This window comes from Triturus cristatus, chromosome 5_2 (assembly GCF_964204655.1).
Source record: "Triturus cristatus chromosome 5_2, aTriCri1.1, whole genome shotgun sequence".
NCBI lineage: Eukaryota > Metazoa > Chordata > Amphibia > Caudata > Salamandridae > Triturus > Triturus cristatus.
The window spans coordinates 372,221,269-372,238,913 of record NC_140588.1 but is presented as its reverse complement, the minus strand read 5'-3'; the positions used below and the strand labels follow the sequence as shown (position 1 = coordinate 372,238,913).

At 46.1% G+C, this 17,645-nt stretch overlaps 1 long non-coding RNA gene across 1 annotated transcript in view; it reads right to left on the bottom strand.

Moving 5' to 3' along the window:
* The window catches only part of LOC146823023 (uncharacterized), a 144,182-nt gene extending 139,915 nt beyond the window's left edge, over positions 1-4,267 (bottom strand). Inside the window, exon 1 of the long non-coding RNA XR_014961872.1 lies at positions 4,145-4,267. This is a non-coding gene — a long non-coding RNA (uncharacterized LOC146823023). The remainder of the gene's footprint in view (positions 1-4,144) is intronic.
* Positions 4,268-17,645: the final 13,378 nt, after the last annotated feature.

The window sequence follows — 17,645 nt, the reverse complement described above, 5'->3', positions numbered from 1 at the left end:
TTTGTGTAAATGTTCTAATTAACCAATACGAACTAACAGGAGAAAACTATACGTGGGGATGCATTTGTGTTGCTTATTAATAATGTGCAGGTTTTATTAAATGAATGTTGCTAAGTGTTGTTTGTTTTTAAGCATAAAACGCTTTTGAAATAACGTGTACTAATGCTTAAATGTGTTGCAAAGGCTAGATAATTACATACACATAAGGGTATTAGTGGGGTTAACACTGTTTAATCACTATGCTGTGGTAACGTTGTTTTTGTCTCTTTTAATTAAAGATGGTCTGTTTTGGCCTATTGTAAAAATGGCTGCCGTTTAAAGCCTACGCTCGAGTGACTGAATTTTGATGAGAAGGCCTTGCTGAACATGGTCGAGAGTCACCTGACCACAGTCTTCGCCTGGTTTAAAAAGTTTTCCGTGAGGACAGCAGTTCTGGGCGTTAGTCCAAAGTCTTTGGGCAAGGATAAAGTACAATGAACATTGTTAAGTTTGTGGTGACTCATCAAGGAAGAGCGGCTTCGAAAGAAACATTTGTAAATTTGAGTTCCTTCTTCCGTTTTTATTTTTGTGATTTTTTCTGAGCGGAGATTTTCCAAATGTAGCGATGCTACATCCTTTCCTGCTCGCTCTGCTCAGCGGCTTAACGGAAATCAAGAACATTTTATGTTGCTATTATTTTGTAATTTTGATTATAAATATACTAGACTAGAGAGGGTTCGTGGTCATTGCATTTGGATTTTTGAGGCCACTTCTTTCTGAACTTGCGTTGGTGAGGATCGATGCTGTGAGGACGGCGACTTGGGAGACTTCTACTAAGAGACCTGTCCTGACTTACTTAAGACATTTAGCTAGAATAGTTAACTATGAGAATAATGATTTATTTTGATTGCATTTCTAATTGAACTAATTTTAGATAAAGAATCATAATTTTAAATACAGTGTTGGTGGTTATTTCTTGTCAATTATTGAGTACTTTATTATGATTATTGTTGTTTAAATCATGACTCAAGACAGTGACAATTAGGTCTTACCGACCTTGTTGCAGATGCAGGATGTTTAGGAGTTTCCTCTCTCATGGTTGGTATTTATAGAGTAATCTGAGCGTATGTTAGTGGAATGGGCCCAAGTGTATGGTGAGTGTATGTGCGTGTATCTGTAAAATTACTCTATCCATGGAAGTAGGGAGAATTTATATGCCCTGATCTGCATCACTCAGACGGGGACAGGGAGCCTAGGCATGTTCCCCACCAGGCTGTGCAGTGCTGCCTAGTGGGGAACATGCTAAGTGCGCACGACTGTTTGGCCGGTCCCAGACGGTCGGCCAAGCAGTCGTGTGGACTTAGTGTGCACAAACCACTCCTCCCCCTGTGCCACCAGCCCCACTCTGCCCTAACCTAGCCCCCAAACCAACGAATAATAAAATGATAATAAATACGTTATCATTATTTTATTTTTCGTGCTCAGAGGGCAGTGGTGCGATGCTCCACTGCCTTAGCGGAAAAGCCGCCACTGATTATGTTGTACCCCTCATTGACGTTAAACACAGAGTTGTATCTATCAATAATGCAGGAGATCTAGTGTCACCGGTGCCAAGGGCCTCATAGGTACACTACACCCCATAAATAGCGTTTTTTACTGTCAAACATGAGATAAAATGTCCATTGATCTTACTTGTATGGAGGCTTGTGGCACCCTTGATACATCAGTTAAATGCATTTCTATGCGCTCTGTGGAATGGCTAGGCTTTCCCTCTTAGAGCCCACCTCCTGGCAATGACTAGTTAACTTAGAATGGAGGTAAACTGTAGGTGCACGATAGAGGGCAGTGCCGCTCTCTCCTCTGGAGCCTTTCGGTGGTCTAATGGGGGAAGAACAGGGCGGGTGCCGTGTTCTGGGTACTGAAGCAGGTGACCCACAAGTCGGCAAATGCTTGCACTGTTGCTGCACCTTTATTTCAGGTCCTTCAAAAATTGTTTGTAAAGACTGATAAGTACTGCTTACTTTGATGGATTACTTATGTAACTCAAACGTTAAATGCCTATTCAAAGGCTTTTTAAGGTCTGGCTTTTGAGGCTGCCTTTTTCTGAAATGCCTCACTGATAATATACATACATAAAGGGGCTTTTGGTCTGTAGGTTTCATCCATTGGAGTGTGAATATGTCATTCACATTTTGCTTCCGCCCAACACAACTTACAGCATGAGGCAATGATGGGTCAACCCTCTTTATCCATTGGCTGCTTTCACTCGGAGCGACTCCACAAAGCCTGTGCATATTATTCACATCCACCTATATTTACTCACATCCACCTAAAATAGTTCTTTCTCTTCCATCTTAAACTGCTTCCAAGTGTGCCTTTTCGTTTCAGTTATGTTTTAGGTCTCGCGCCTAGCGTTGCAGTATGGAGCACTGCTCACGCAGCGTGAGACCTCATGTAGGGGGTTCTGAAAGCTAACCACACGCTCGTGCGTGTGGTTTTGCTTTCGCCGGCTGCAAATGGCTTTAGTGTGTTTTTAAAAAAAAATAAGGCACGCAATTGGGCAAAGGCGGGCGTATGTCCTGCCTTTGCTCCGCCCATTCCCATCGGTGTCTATTACACGCAGCAGCGTGCGTTCTCCTCACTGCCGCGCTCCCTCGCCCCCGCTCCTCTGTGTTGCGCGCGCACCACTGGTTTCGATTCCCGCCCCCGCTCCTCTGTGGTGACTTCTACGGTAAGTGCCTCCATCTTGTGTTCCAGTGACATTTTAATTCCCGCGATAGCTTACAGGACACGCGCGCACCACTGGTTTTGATTCCGTGCTTAGACCACCCTTCATGAGCACCTCAGCCCCACCAACCTACAAACGATGATGTCCGTACCAATAGTTCGCACAAAAGATGCTGCCAAAGGTTAGCCAATTTGCAGAAATAAACTGTAAATGGAATAATTAAACTATACAAAGCCACGGAGGAAGCAGCATATTAATGTTTTTATTTCAGTACACTGCAATAATGAATCATATGTGCTGTAAAAACATTGTTTGAATGGCTGCACGTTATCACTTAACAAGTGTTGCAGATTGTTTTCACAGTTGGTTTTGTGGCCATCGATAAATCGTTAGTTCATTTAAGCACACAAAACAAGATTGTGGGAAAGATAAGCTTAGAGATATACCCCGCGCCCAAAACACTGCTGAAGAAAAATTAAAATGCGTGTTCTTGTGAACTGTGTCAACTTCTGTGGATGGACTTCATTTTTTGAAAAATATACACGTTGAGGTCCTACTGTTTATAAGTACAAGACTGATTAGGAAGGCTGTTTATGTGGCTTTGAGCTCGTACTGCTGTGCCAGTTATGGCCTGGTCTCCCCTTACTCATGGTATGATAGTTGTTAGATGCACTAATATTTGTGCAGAGTGTGTCCTTCAGAGGGTCAGACCGTGTACATATATGTTCTGTGGCATTAGTTAAACCTTTTAACATTTCTCACTAAAGATCTACTTTAAAAATAGAAACAAAACTTGCACAACTATCCAAAGAGGATGAGAGCGTGTGAGCAATTCCCCTGGTGCATAATGCGCTGCATGGCTAAATACTTATAAGTTCCCCAAGGCGAGACCTATTGGCTATGCCAATGCTTGTTTAAATTACTTTTAAATAGTGACTTTTATTTTGGCTGTCCTTTGGGAGCCCAAATAAATGGGGATTTATTTTCTGGATGGTATAAAGTGTTTAGGTGGCATGGTAACAGGCTGCAGTTTGAGTTCTTGGTTTGCTGCTGATTTATTCTTCTCTCCTTCACAAATAACTACAAAATGTATGGCACAACTGAAAAGGTTTTATATTTTTAAAAAAACACCAGTAAAGCGGCCACAAAATCGTTTAATGCAAGCATAAGGCGACCAAGTCTAAGTGGCCACGTTTTCTTATTTCCTTTTCTTTTTTGTAGCACATTCGTGCAATAAAAAACATAAAAGAACGATCGCACAATGGCTTTGGCAATGCTTGTTAACTCAAGTATTTGCCAAGAAAAAGAATGATCTGTTGTCATCTATAGGTCATTAGGACGGACAGGCTCTACCAGCCCCGTGCTAATTTTCACATATTTCATTCCACTTTTCACCTGCTTCCTCGAGGTTCCTTTAAAGAAAAAAAATGCACTCACATGCAGCGGTAGGCCTCTGCGGTGCACTACACGATCTGGCTCGTCCTGTTCCGATCCCGGGCCCCCGCCCAGCTCAGTGGCCCGGTGTCATCTGATAAAGCTGGTACAATCAAAAGGGCCCTGTTGGTGACAAGCGGCCTGCAGCTGGCAGGGGAAATGCTAATCCCACAGTTTGTGAGCAGGAGAGGGTGTTGCCCAACTCCGCGCGGCCATGAGAGAGCCCCCGCTATCTCGATTCGTGTCTGAAGGCTGGAAGCAAAGATCACCGAAAGCATGTGATGCAGAAAATAGAAGTCTGTCAATGAACAGTCAGGGCTGACTGCGTAGGCTGCTCTCGCAAAGGAGCTCTCAAGAGACCTGCTAGGTGTGAGGTTGCGATTTATTCCTCTGGGTTTTTATCACCCGGGCCAACCCCTGGTACGGTACAGGACTGCAAATATCAGTGCGAACAGACACTCCAAGTGCCAGAATGCATTGCAGTAGAGCTTGAAACCCAGGACTGGGTAAAAGAGCGTTCATAACTAAGTCATTTGATAATACTCTTAACAGGGATAGATCCCTTGTGCGACTATAATACACAGGTTAAAACTAAAACGAATATCACTGTCACCGCATCCTTGTCACAGTTCAGCCATACACAAGGATCCTACTAAAAGGTCCATGCATAACTTGTATTTGCATGTATATATAACACACTTCCACAATCATGTTGCTACCAAATTGCTAGAAATTGTGTGGTTGGTTGATTAAGGTATGAGCCCAAGTCAGGCAGCAATCACAATCCTAGTCAGTATAAGAGGCAGGCAAACCCTAAATGAACTTGTGCTCACCAATGGCAGCTTGGCACAGAGCAGTCAAGCTAAACTTAGAGGCAATGTGTAAAGCATTTGTGCAACACTTTAGAAAGTAAAACAGATAAAACACCACACAAAAAGATCCCACACTAGGTTTAGAAAATAGAGTAAACTTTAATAAATAAAACAAGACCAAAATGACAAAAATCCAATTAGTTGAATCTGAGATATTGATTTCTAAAGTTTATAGTGAAAAATAGCGCCCAAAAGCACAAAGCGCTATTGAGGGATATCTGGTTGCCCCAGACTGGGACAAATTCACAAGTTCAGGCCAACCGTGATGGCGCGCGGGCCGGCTACAGGGACCCACTTAGGCCCGCTGAACTAAGTACCTTAATCCTGATGGCAGGGCGTTGCATGGATCTGTGTCGAAGATGAGTCCCATAGCAGAGGTGATGTGTCAGTCCCGAGATGTGGCGTGGCTGTGGTATAAGGTACTGATTCATCAATGTTGAGGATCCTGTTGACAGGGCTTGCGATGTGAAGTCCGGTTTCGAGGATAAGGGGCACACCTGAGGCGAAGCACCGATTCTGAAGAGCATTCAAGCTGCGATGCAGAGTTTCTTTGTCGTTGAGGCTGTCGTCGACAAGGGGTGCAAGGAGCTTGCCCCAGGAAAAAGTGTTGCACAGTGGCGGTTCTGAAGACGTTGTGTCTGTCCCAAGATGAGGGAGGTGGCGGCCCTGTCAGTCTTTTGCGATGGGTCCAATCCACGCAGCAGTGGTGATGCATCTGTTCTGCTCGGGGATGCGCCCCTCAGCCGAGGAGATGTGTCGATTCTGCTTGGGGATGCGTGGCTCAGCAGAGAAGATGCTTTGGTTCTACTGGCACTCACCTTAGGCCCACTTTCAAGGTTCCAGGGCTAAGGTGGCACCACTTGACTCACAGATGGCAGAGTCCGGGTGCAGGGGTTGAAAGCGTGTTATGTCCCTAGGTCTACAGATGAGGACTCCAGCCAAATAGCCCTTGGACTCACTCCGTGTTCTGGGGTCAAGTGATGCAGGGCCAGTCCTTCTCACCCAAGCAGGTGGGCAGCAGGCAAGCAGAGCAAACCACAAGTCCAGCTGTGCAGCAGTCCAGCAGATTGGCAGCCCTTCAGCAGCACAGCAGTCTTTCTTCCTGGCAGAGTATACCCAGGTCCAGAAGTGTGCTGTTTTGTAGGTGTCTGAGGTCCCATACTTAAACCCAGTGTTGCCTTTGAAGTGGGGAAGATGTCAAAGACATGCCTTTGCAGTGCACAGAGGTCATCCCTTCCTTCCCTGGCTCTAAACTCACTGCAGGGCGGTAATTTATATGTTATAAATATCTGTTGTAAGGCTGCCTCTAAGGCGTTCCAGCGGAAGTCACCTTTGTTCGATAGCTGACTGCTAGCTAAGGTGAATATAGTGTAATAATGTGTATAGCTCTTGATTACTTCTAGGATGCTGATTTTTGTGACATGGCTATCCTGATTGAGCGGAATTGACACCTCAGTCTCCAAAGTTTTTAGTTCAATGGTTTACCAGTTCTAAAGTAATTTCTTAACACCCGTAGTATCTGGAAGGAGTGTGGGAGATGCATCTAGCTTGACCCAGGGCGTTACAGGGCGGAATTTGTACAGGGAATACTTGGACCCAGGAAACTGGGCGTAACTTGTGTGTGACCAAGAGGGGCCGGTGATTCCAGAGTTATTGCTAAATGTTTTCTATGGTCACCACTTTTGTCTAGAAGCAGATAGTGGCAGAATATCCAGTTCACTTTGGAACATATTCCACACTAGTCTTCTCTTGCAAGAGGATAATATGTGTTGGACGTACAAAATATTTTTTAGACAAAGTAATTTTTACTGTCAACCATTATTGAAATATATTATTGTATATGACAGTATTGCATTGATTATCTTAGACAACTGTATTGTGTGAAAACGTGATATTGTGTAGATTCTATTCTAACAGATCGCATATTTGCCCTGTTAAAACACTACATATGCAGTATTATCTTGTTTTATTGAAATGTTCGTTCGAACTGTTTAATGTTAAAATTGTACGCACTGAGCTCATAGTACCTAATTTTTAAGAGTGCACCATGTACGAATTACCCCTACAATTCGACAAACAAAACGAGGAAAATGTCTATTGAATTGTATTATCCAAATTACTAAAATTGCCTTGGATTCCCCACTAAAGAACATGGAGACTACGTTCCCCAAACAGATAAAAAGACTTAATAAGCTTTGCCTAGAGTGGCATTTACACTCTACGACACACACATTTCCCTGGCCTAAGGAGGGAACATTTGAAACAAATATAATTGAGCACACTAAAACACATATAAAAACTAAATATGCAGGACAAAAGGGAGTCAGTGTTACAATTGTGGGCTATCTTTGAAGAGGTTCAATCTGATAACCCCCGATGAGCAAGACAGCACCTCCCCCATCATATGCACGGATGGATGTACTCACATCAGCTCAACCTCAAAGGCGGGTAAAATACACATTCCCACTGGGTTAGGCAAGCACAAATGTGTGTCAGAGAAGTTTGTGGTGGTTGTCTATATCAACTCAGCAAGCTCGGGAGATGAAGGGAGCTCCAGTCCCCCAGGAACCAATGACAGGGTGGGGTGGCAAAAGGGCCAGGCCAGATGGCGCGAAGCAGAGAGGCATGAACCGAGGCTTGAGAGAGCGAAGGTGCGCAACTGGGAGTTAGAACAAGAGTAGAGGACAGCGCACTCTCCACATGTGGAAAGCAAAGCCAGCTACAGGGTGCTGCGCTGGGAAGAGTCAGAGATCAATGAAAGGCTACTAGCAGGGCTCAGAACCACACTGTTCGGTTGACATAAGAGAGAGGCTGACCAAGAGAGCAAGGCAGCCTGGTACTTACCCACCCGTGACACAGGAAAAACAAATTGGCTCCTGTGCGCACACGAGGAAAGCAGCAACAAGGATACCCGTTGCTGCTCACGGGGTAATGACAAAGACAGGGAGATAATAGCTTAAAGGGAAGACAAGACCTTTGTGTACCCGTTTTCCAACCTATGAGCAGATTGAACTGAGGAGAGGAACCAATATGACAGGCCTTGTGTGAGGGAAGACTCTTTGAGGCAGAAGACATGGCAGTAGTAGATGACTGCATCAGACACGATGGAGGAAACCTTAAGTGGGACCTCCTCTACATGCAGCGATGCCTCTCGAGATGGGAACGCTATGTTGTGGGGAAACCCATAGAGTAACCCAGCATAAGAATGTGCCCATTACTACAGAAGGGTGAGGCTGGGATTATATTAGTGCCATGGGCCCAGATGGACAAAGAGGGGTTGAGAACAAAGATACCATCATTGTTAGATGGGCTGGGAAATGGATTTGAGAAGAACACCACAGGTATCAATCTAGTGATAGCATACATTAAGAATTTGCTAAGCAGTCTAATTGGGGAGAAGACTAACATGGTATGTGCCCAACCTCGCATTCCAGCTATTCCACTAACAGATACTCAGCATGACGGGCCGCATTTAATATGCACAGGCACCGGATTTGGACCGCCCTGAGAAAAATATTCCCTGACTGCCCAGATGTAGGAGGGCTAATGGCAGAGACCATGAAGCCAGAGGAAAGCATACAATATTTCCTAAATAAAATGAGGGAAAGATGGGGACAAGAAACAGGACAGCCATGGACCGATACGGACCCACAAGTCACATTTTTTTACAATATTCTTAAGAAAGAGTTACCTGCCGAGATACAGAGTGGGCTGGACAGCGTAGTTGGTTTAGATACCAAACCCTGGCGGGAGATGCAAGCTCATATACTCCACTACCATAAGAAAAATCAAGAGAAGGACAGAGAGAAGCAGGCACAGGCCCAAAGAGACACAGCAAAACTAGTTCAACACAAGTTGCCCTTTCGATGGGGCAGCGATGGCCACAACCGTGCAGATGGCACCAGTCACAATGGGGGCTCCACTTCAAAACTTTGGAGGGTTCCAAACAGGCAGTCCAGGAGCACAACCAGGTTATGGTAGTGTAGGCCAGGAAGGATGGTCGCAATCAGACCTTAGAGTTTGCTACTATTGCCATTGGCTGGGTCACCTGGTAGAGAAGTGCTGGATAAAGGCATACCATGAGCAGCAAAAGCAGCAGAGGTTAGTGAATCATGGCCAGCCACCACAAATGCCCCACGAATGTCCCTCCTCAGTACCAAGCACAGGGTAATCAAAGAGTACCATACGTTCAGTTACAGGGAGGTCTGCCAGTCACCACACAACTGCAGCAGAGATCCAGCAATTGGGCGTGCACATGGAAGCAGTAGCCACAGACAAGGAACCCAGCGCAAAAGGGGCTGGGGCCCCAATCCCAGCAAGGAGTGGTGACAGTGTGGGGAGGTAGTGCCTTCACGCAATCACAGTCAAAATACACAGTTAAATAGGCCCCCCACAGTAAATAAAGACAGGAAATAATAATAATACCAACAACGTAACCCCCCAGTAGTTCAACTCCGATAGTAAAGAAAAATAGCATCCGCCTTCCCCCTTTTTCAAAACAGGAAGGACTACAAACACCATTGGCTCAAAACGTTTTTACTAGCTTCCAGGAATTTAGGGCTACTGTGGGCTGTGTCATCAGGTGTCCACATTAGGTCTGGCATCGATGATGAGACCATGGGAGCACTTACTGAAACCGGCCCCACTCTGTTGCTGATCTCACAGGTAGGGGTTTGCTGGCCATCCCCCAGGGCCAGAGCAGTCTGATGAGGGGGCAAAGAATAAAAAAAAAACGGTTCAAGGGCAGTTACCCAGGTCCACAGCCAAAGTCAAAAGGTCCCCATTCCCATGCATCATGCCCACCCTTGACGATTCCTTCATGGTGTGTAGTCCCAATAGTGCCCAAATGCTCAAAAAGCCTATGGACCAATGGAGGCTTCTGTATCAGTTATGAGCGAAGCAATCCTCCGTGACGGGAACCAATGTGCTTCTCGCGCCTAGGATGGTAAGACCTTAAAACTCCACAGCCCCCCCCCCCCCCCCAAACAGGAGTCAATAAGCCTAGATGCCTCGGTGTGGGATGACCAAACATCTCAGATGTGCCCGGGCAGTCCTAGTTCTTTCTTTTTTGGTCATCGGTCCCGGCAGATTTTCAGGGGTTTTTAGGAGGCACCACCAAACTAGCCTTTTGAGCCTGTAGGTGGTCTATGTCCCATAGCAGCTAGGGGGTCTGTGTTGGCTTCGTTGGTGAGCGCTGTCTTTCAGGCATTCTGCGCCCTTTTGTAACGCATAATTGTCGTCCTACTCCTATTTTTGGGAAATGTCTCGATTTTTTGGGCTTGTGAAATGTAATCACCCAACCTCAGCTTAATGACGAGCTTGAGACTCCAGTCGGGGGGCTCACTGAGCCTTTCAAGGTGGGGTGTGGCCCAAGGGAGAGGGGGGTGCCAAGGACGGAGGCTTCCAAGTCTCCACCCCCTCTCCAGATAGATCGCAGGGCACTGGATAACCCCATTCCAAGTTCAAGCCCCTTCCAAGCATAATCCTCTCATGTTGCTCCAACCTTGCAGGAACCATCCAGGAAACAGTCGCCCTAACTGCGAACCCATGGGGGGCAGTATAAGGGAGGGGGTAAAAGCCACAAAGCAGCCTCAGACCCTCTTCCCGCGGGGCAAGGGAAACAATGAATGGTGCGGCCCAAGGAAAACACCCAAAACTAAAAGTAAAACTGACCAAAATCAGCCCAAAAGGAAGATTCCAGATATAAGGTAGGGTCAAGATCAACAAAACTAGGTATCTGAGGCCACGGGGAGGACCACGTTACACACCACGTGCTGGGGACAGGGAGGGTATGTGTCAGACACCAGCAACACCAAACGGCAACACACACCCTCTTTCCACATTTTTATGCACATAAAGTGATACTGAACTATGCAACGCATAGCAAGTGCAACTGGGAGTAATATCAAAAAAGAGGTAGCCCGCAAGACAATAGCCTCGGGAGGGGGCTGAACAGCAACCGCACTCTTAGGCACGCACCCGGCGAGGCACCTTTGGTAAGACTTGCGTCACTCATAGGACTCCTAATAAAAGCCACAATTCTATCCTACCCTGCACTCAGGAGACCATCTCACAATGAACCTAACACTGATTTGATCAATCAGAATCAAAATGTCTAAGGTCCGAGAATCAACCAAGTCGGACTGGGGGGGGGGGGGCTCAACCGCTTATAAAAATGAGATCAGCCTAGAGAATATTATCCACCCGCACTCCCCAATTCCCTAAAAGACTTTTGTAACAGAGGTTGCTCTACGTTACCTCACTAGATTGTGACTAGTAGGTTGACAGGATCACACCCCGTGGTAAAATACAGGGTCTCCAAAATCACTAATAACGCAGCATATTGGACTAGCTGAATTAACAAACAACAAAGTTCTTTCAAAACAGGTAACAACAAAAACAACAGCATCAACGCCGATTTTTCGTCAATCCCCACGACCCAAAGGGGAAAAGGATATTTTTGAACTTGCGCCAGTGGAAGTAGGAAAAACCCAATGGACCTCAGCAAGGAGTCTGCTTAACACCCGAATGGGTGCACCAACCCAACGTACAGTCAAACTTTTCCATGACGATGACACCTTTGGACTAAATAGTGCAGATATCTTTGAAATAATCAGAAGAGGTACAGCCACTGGAGGGGTACAGATGACTCTCAGGGGACCCGTACCTTGAACTGTAATATCACAACAAAAGTTATGTATATTTCTGTGGATATGTACGCTCTGCCTCCTATGGGTAGTCCCAAACTGGAGTACTAGCGAGGAACTGTAGAGTCAAAAGAGATCCACTAATGGGGAGCTACAGCACCTGCATAGGGACCTTTCATATGTTACCTACAATTACACTAAACAAAACACTAGCAACACTAGCATCCCACAGGCACTGCACTAAGCCCTTTTACATAAAACCTGCTACCAGCACATGAGCACAGTTGGCTCCCAAGCATCAGCCAGGTCATGTTATGTCTGCTTATTGATCCCACATGCGGTAGGCGCAGATAGGCTTTACCCAAGAGGTAGCCCCCGAACAAACAAAATTCTAATTTATCTCTACCTGTGTAGGATAAAGGCCAAGATCCAACCCAACCTGATAAAACACCAACCCAACAGCGCAATACATCTTCACTGAAACCACTGACAGCCAAACAAAGCTGAACAGAATGCGTAAGAAGGGTACCATAGGGGTGGATAAAACCTGGCCCTAAGATTTCCCAGATAAGAGATTTTCGAGGTAGCCAAACCCCTAACTGGGTGCACAAATACATCCACTCCAGCATCCACCTGTGTACCGAGAGTGGCTCTTAGAATGACTGTGGTGGTCTTTTTAAACAACATGTGGTCTCCTGACATGGAATTCCTGTGTAGGGCCGTCCAGCTGGGAGATAAAAAGGGGAATGGGTCGCATGGGGGAAGGTTTAATGAAAGTATGGCTAACCCATGTCAGAAAATCTGGGACACCGAGGTGGGTGAATACACTTGGTTAGAAGGGAAAGGTCAACCCCTGATTGTATGGAAACTTATCCTGTATTCTTTATGTTTCAGAGGAAAAGGAACTTTTAGGATGGGCATGAATGCTAACTGCGGAGGGATTTCATATATTCCAGATATGCAATGGGGCACCTCCAAGCTTATGGACTTTTATTAGCAGTGAGGCGAGCATGCCTATACTCTGCCTATTCTCAGCTGGTTCCTGGGCGGAGAGGTTTGTGTTCCCTTGTAACCATGCGCACCCCAACCTTGGTCATCCCAGACAGATTTGTACCAGCACGTGTTAAAGAAAAAGACCACCTTGCTGCACCAAGCTTGTGAAAGGATAGGGGTGGACTATTTTGGCTGTGCTCAGTTCAAAGACATCCAAGAAGAATTTACGCTGTGCACGGAAGTACAGCTGGAGGGCAGAGGGATCGATAATTCTTAAAATGTCAATATTTAAATTCTTTCTACATTAAACCTTTAAAAATCAGACTCAGCAGTAAAAAGAACACCCCCGTAAAAGTCAGAGCCGAGTCTATACTATGCTATTACACTCTACCCCACTCACCTGTATTCTATTACACTCTACCCTGCTCCACTGTACGCCACTCCAGTCTATGCTACTCCACTGTACGCCACCCCACTGTATGCTACTCTACTATACACCACTCCACTCTATGACATTTCACTCCACTATACGACAATCCAGTGTATGCTATTCCAGTGTATGCCACTCCACTGTATGCTACTCCACTCTCTGCCACTGCAATGTACTCTTCTCCATTCTATATAACTCCACTCTAAAAAACTCCACTACACTCAATGCCAATCTGCTAGACTCTACTGCACTCTAGCCCTGTGCGCTTCACTGGCTAAATTTGTACTCACTCCAAGTTTGTACACTATTGTAAAACATGCTACGCCACTCTACAGCAGTTTCCATCACTGTACAGAAACACAGCATACCATTCTACTGAATGAGATGCCACTCAAATTCATAACAGTTTTCTTGACACTACGCTACTCCACTTCAGTGAACGTCACTCCACTGTACAGTGTTTTGCTATACCTTACTCCATTGTATACTACTCAACTCTGTGCTATTCCACTCTGTGCCACTCCACTGTACGGTATTCCACTGTACACTATTCTGTATGCTAGCCCACTCTACGGTAATCCACTCTACACCACTACAGTGTATGCCACTCCACTGTATGCCGCTCCACTGTATGACACTATCCCACAGTCTATGTAACTCAACTCTATAAAAGTGTATTACACTTTATGTCACTCTACTCCACTCTATTCCAGCATATTCCACTGTCCTATTCTATAATCCAGTCTGAGCCCGTATACTCCATTGTACAATACTCTATTCCACTATACAACACTTGTCTAAACTCTACGACACAGCACGCCACTCTACTGTACGATACCCCACTCCGATTTATAACAGTTTACTACCTATGCTGCGCCACTACACTCCACTTCATGCCACACTACTCTACGACATGCCAATACACACTATTATACTTTACTCTACAGTACATTACACCACTCCTCCCAAATGCTCCATTGTACAAGACTTTACCTCACTCTATGCTACTGTTTAATGATCCACTCTTTGACACACTACTGTACTCTGTGCAACTCCACTCTACACAGCACTCTACTACACTGTATGCCACTCTCAACATTTTATCCTAGTCTATACCCCTACACTCCACTGTACAACACTGTACAACACTCTACTCCACTGCACCCCACTTTACCCCACTCTACTCTATGACATAGCACTGCACTCTACTCCACAACTCTGCTCACACCACTCCACTCTATGCCGCTCTATGCCATTGTACTCTATAACACTGTATGCCAATCCACTCTATGATACTGTCATGTACTGTACTCCACGCCATTCTACAAAACTCTACTAAACTGCATGCCACTCTGCTCTACAGTCATCTACAAAACTTTCCAATACCGCATGACACGCACCAACACTCTACTGCACAAGACGGACTCCAATTTATGACACTTTACTTGACTGTATGCTACACCACACCAGTGTACTCCACTCCACTATACTACACTTTATCCCACTCTACACCACTGTCCCATACTCAGTTCTATGCCGCTCCACTGTCTGACACTCTACTCCACTGTATGCAACTCTACTCTACAACACTGTAATACACTGTACTCCACTCTATGCCCATCCACTCTACGCCACTGTACTACACTGTATGACACTCAATGACAAGCCACTCCACTGTACGATATGCCACTCCACTACATGACACGGCACTCCACTCTATGCCACTCTCCGCTAGTGTACTTTTACGACACTTCTCTTGACGATACTCCACTCTATGACATTCTACTTCACCCTACTCCACTCTAAAATACTTTACTCCACTCTATGACAGTCTCCGACATCCTACTTTACTGTACGACATGCCAGTCCATTGTATAATTCCCAGCTCCACTCTACAGTACTTGACTCAATCTATGAGACACCAAGCTACTATACTATATAACACTTTACTACACTGTACAATACACTACTCCACTGTATTCCACTCTACAATACTCCACTCTAAGACGATAGACTTTACAACACTCTCCTCCACTGTACTGTAAAACACTCCAGTCGACGACACTGGACTCTTCAATTTGAAACACATTTTTATTTAAAAAGTTAAAAAATACATTGAAATTCAATGCAGAAACCAACGGTTAAAGCTTATTATAGTTAGGAATTCATTTTTTCCCCTATACAAACCAAACTTAAACCAAACAAACTTTAGACATTCTAAAGTAATGGTTATGACTTTAATTTACAATTTATCCACCACCTTCAAATTATTATAAGTAGCGCACCTCCATAAGCACTCTTTTCAGCTTGCTCACCAGGCAATTCTAATTATGACTTGTCACTATAAGAGATACACTGTGTTGTGATAAAATATGTTGTTTGACATGTTTTAAGTGTTATGAATGCTATGATATCACGTGCTATAAATGATGTAGGATGCATGGGTATAACCAGTGCATGGAAAAGCCATGAAACAGTTTAACAGAAAAACGAGTTGGCTATTATGGAATGGTACATACCATAATTGAATACATGTACAGAGACAAGGTAAACTCATGCTTGTACATAAAGACCCCATCATCATCGACAATTCATTTGTACTCTATAATAAAGGTGTGCAAGGCAAGCATGTAAATACATTGTGGAATCATATTAAAACTTTCTAAGCTCAAGGTAACAAAGCGCTCAATGAAGTAGTGATCCCACGTGAGTTACACATTTCAAAACCCTTGATGTGCCTACATAATACATGTTCCCTAATATAGGCACCAGACTTAGAGTATTGAAACTCATCAATGTTGCGTGGCAAAGAATAACACTTTGTCATGCAGGAGTGGCAGTGAAACGGCATTCAGCCCCAGTGGCATAATCATCACATTCCTAGACCAGACTAGGTACAGAGGGCCAATTGAGCCCCAAGGGAAGAAAACCTCCCCATCTGGTGATCAGCTCTAAGGCCACTGGATCGCATCAACGTGCATGGCTAGAGAAAATAGATACTATATTAATATGCCGTACAGGTGTGGCAATGGGATACATTCAGCGCCAGTGGGCACATACATCTAAATGGTAGAACCGAGGCACAAGAAAGCACAAAAACAAAGTGCAAAACGCAACAAGGGGGCAGGGTAGAAACACCCTGACTCCCTAGGCCTGCTCAGGGGGTCCCACAAGGACCCCCAAGGCCCCAAAAATGTTTTTTCTTTCTTTTTTAAATCGCGGGATACGCATAGGGTCCGTGCATCCCGCTAACGAAAAGAAATCCCGACGCGCGGGCTCCCGCGCTTCGTTTAGATTTAGCCCATATGGTTTTATAATGGGGGGCCCAGAGGGGCCCTCCAGCCCCGGGGACCACCACCCCCCGGGGCTTATGTTAATGTATGCGGGGGGGCTCATGGCCCCCCCGCAGCCCCGGGGACCGCCACCCCCGGGGCTTTTAAAAAAACAAAAAAACAAAACCCTGTGTGGGGGGGCTCGAGCCCCCCCACACGCCCCGGGGACCGCCACCTCCCCGGGGCACTGAATATGTAAAATAGGGGGTCTGTTACGGACCCCCAAGCCCTGGGGACCACCACCCCCCGGGGCTTTAACTTAAGTGGGGGGGGCGCACGGCTCCCCCCTGGAGCCAATGATGGCCCTGGGGACCGCCACCCCCCAGGCCCGGCTCCTGCAGTGTCCCGGGGTGCCCACCCCCGGGACACTGCTGTTTGCTATGGCAGGGTGGGAGCCTAGCGGCTCCCGCCCTGCCATAGCAAACTGCTTTGGTATTTGGAAGAGAGAGCAGGAAACCTGCTCTCTCTTCCAAATACCAAAGACGATTGCTTTTCCACATGGGGAGCAGCATGTTAGCTGCTCCCCATGTGGAAATGCAATGTCGGCTCCCGCAGGACGCGGGGAGCCGGCGGGGCCGTGGGGGAATTGGGGACCCCCCACGGCCCCCAACGGAGGCCAGGACCCGGGGGATGGGGTCCCCGGGGCCATAGGTGGCACAGGAGGGGGGCTATGCAGCCCCCTCCATAAAAAAATAATTTTTTTAAAAAGGGCCATGCCCCGGGGGATGGGGTCCCCGGGGCAAATTATGGCCTGGGGAGGGGGGCCACGCAGCCCCCTTCCCGTTTAAAAAAAAAAAATAGGGGGCAGGCCCTGGGGGATGGGGTCCCCAGGGCCAGAAAAAAAGGAAAAGAAGGGAGGCTAAACAGCCCCCCTTCTAAAAAACAGAGAGGGAAAAAAAAAGGATTGGGCCGGAGGTGCATACTGGAGGTACCTGGTGGGCTAGTTGGCCCCCAGGGGACCTCAGGATTGAAGAGGAATTAATTCCCCAACTTAAAACGCGCCACAGGGCGTGTTTGCACACGTCACTTCAGGCCCCTCCCCCTTCCTTCACCATTGTACAAATATTTCTCTAAAATCAGCCGAACTACGAATTCCGATTTACTCACCTGTAATCAGGAGAGAACCCAGTGCTGCATCTTTTAGCCCAGCACTGACCCTGAAAAGTAATTCTAAGCGTACTTACCAGTAACTTGTATTTCCTTCCATAGGAATCCATTGTGTGGTTTTCA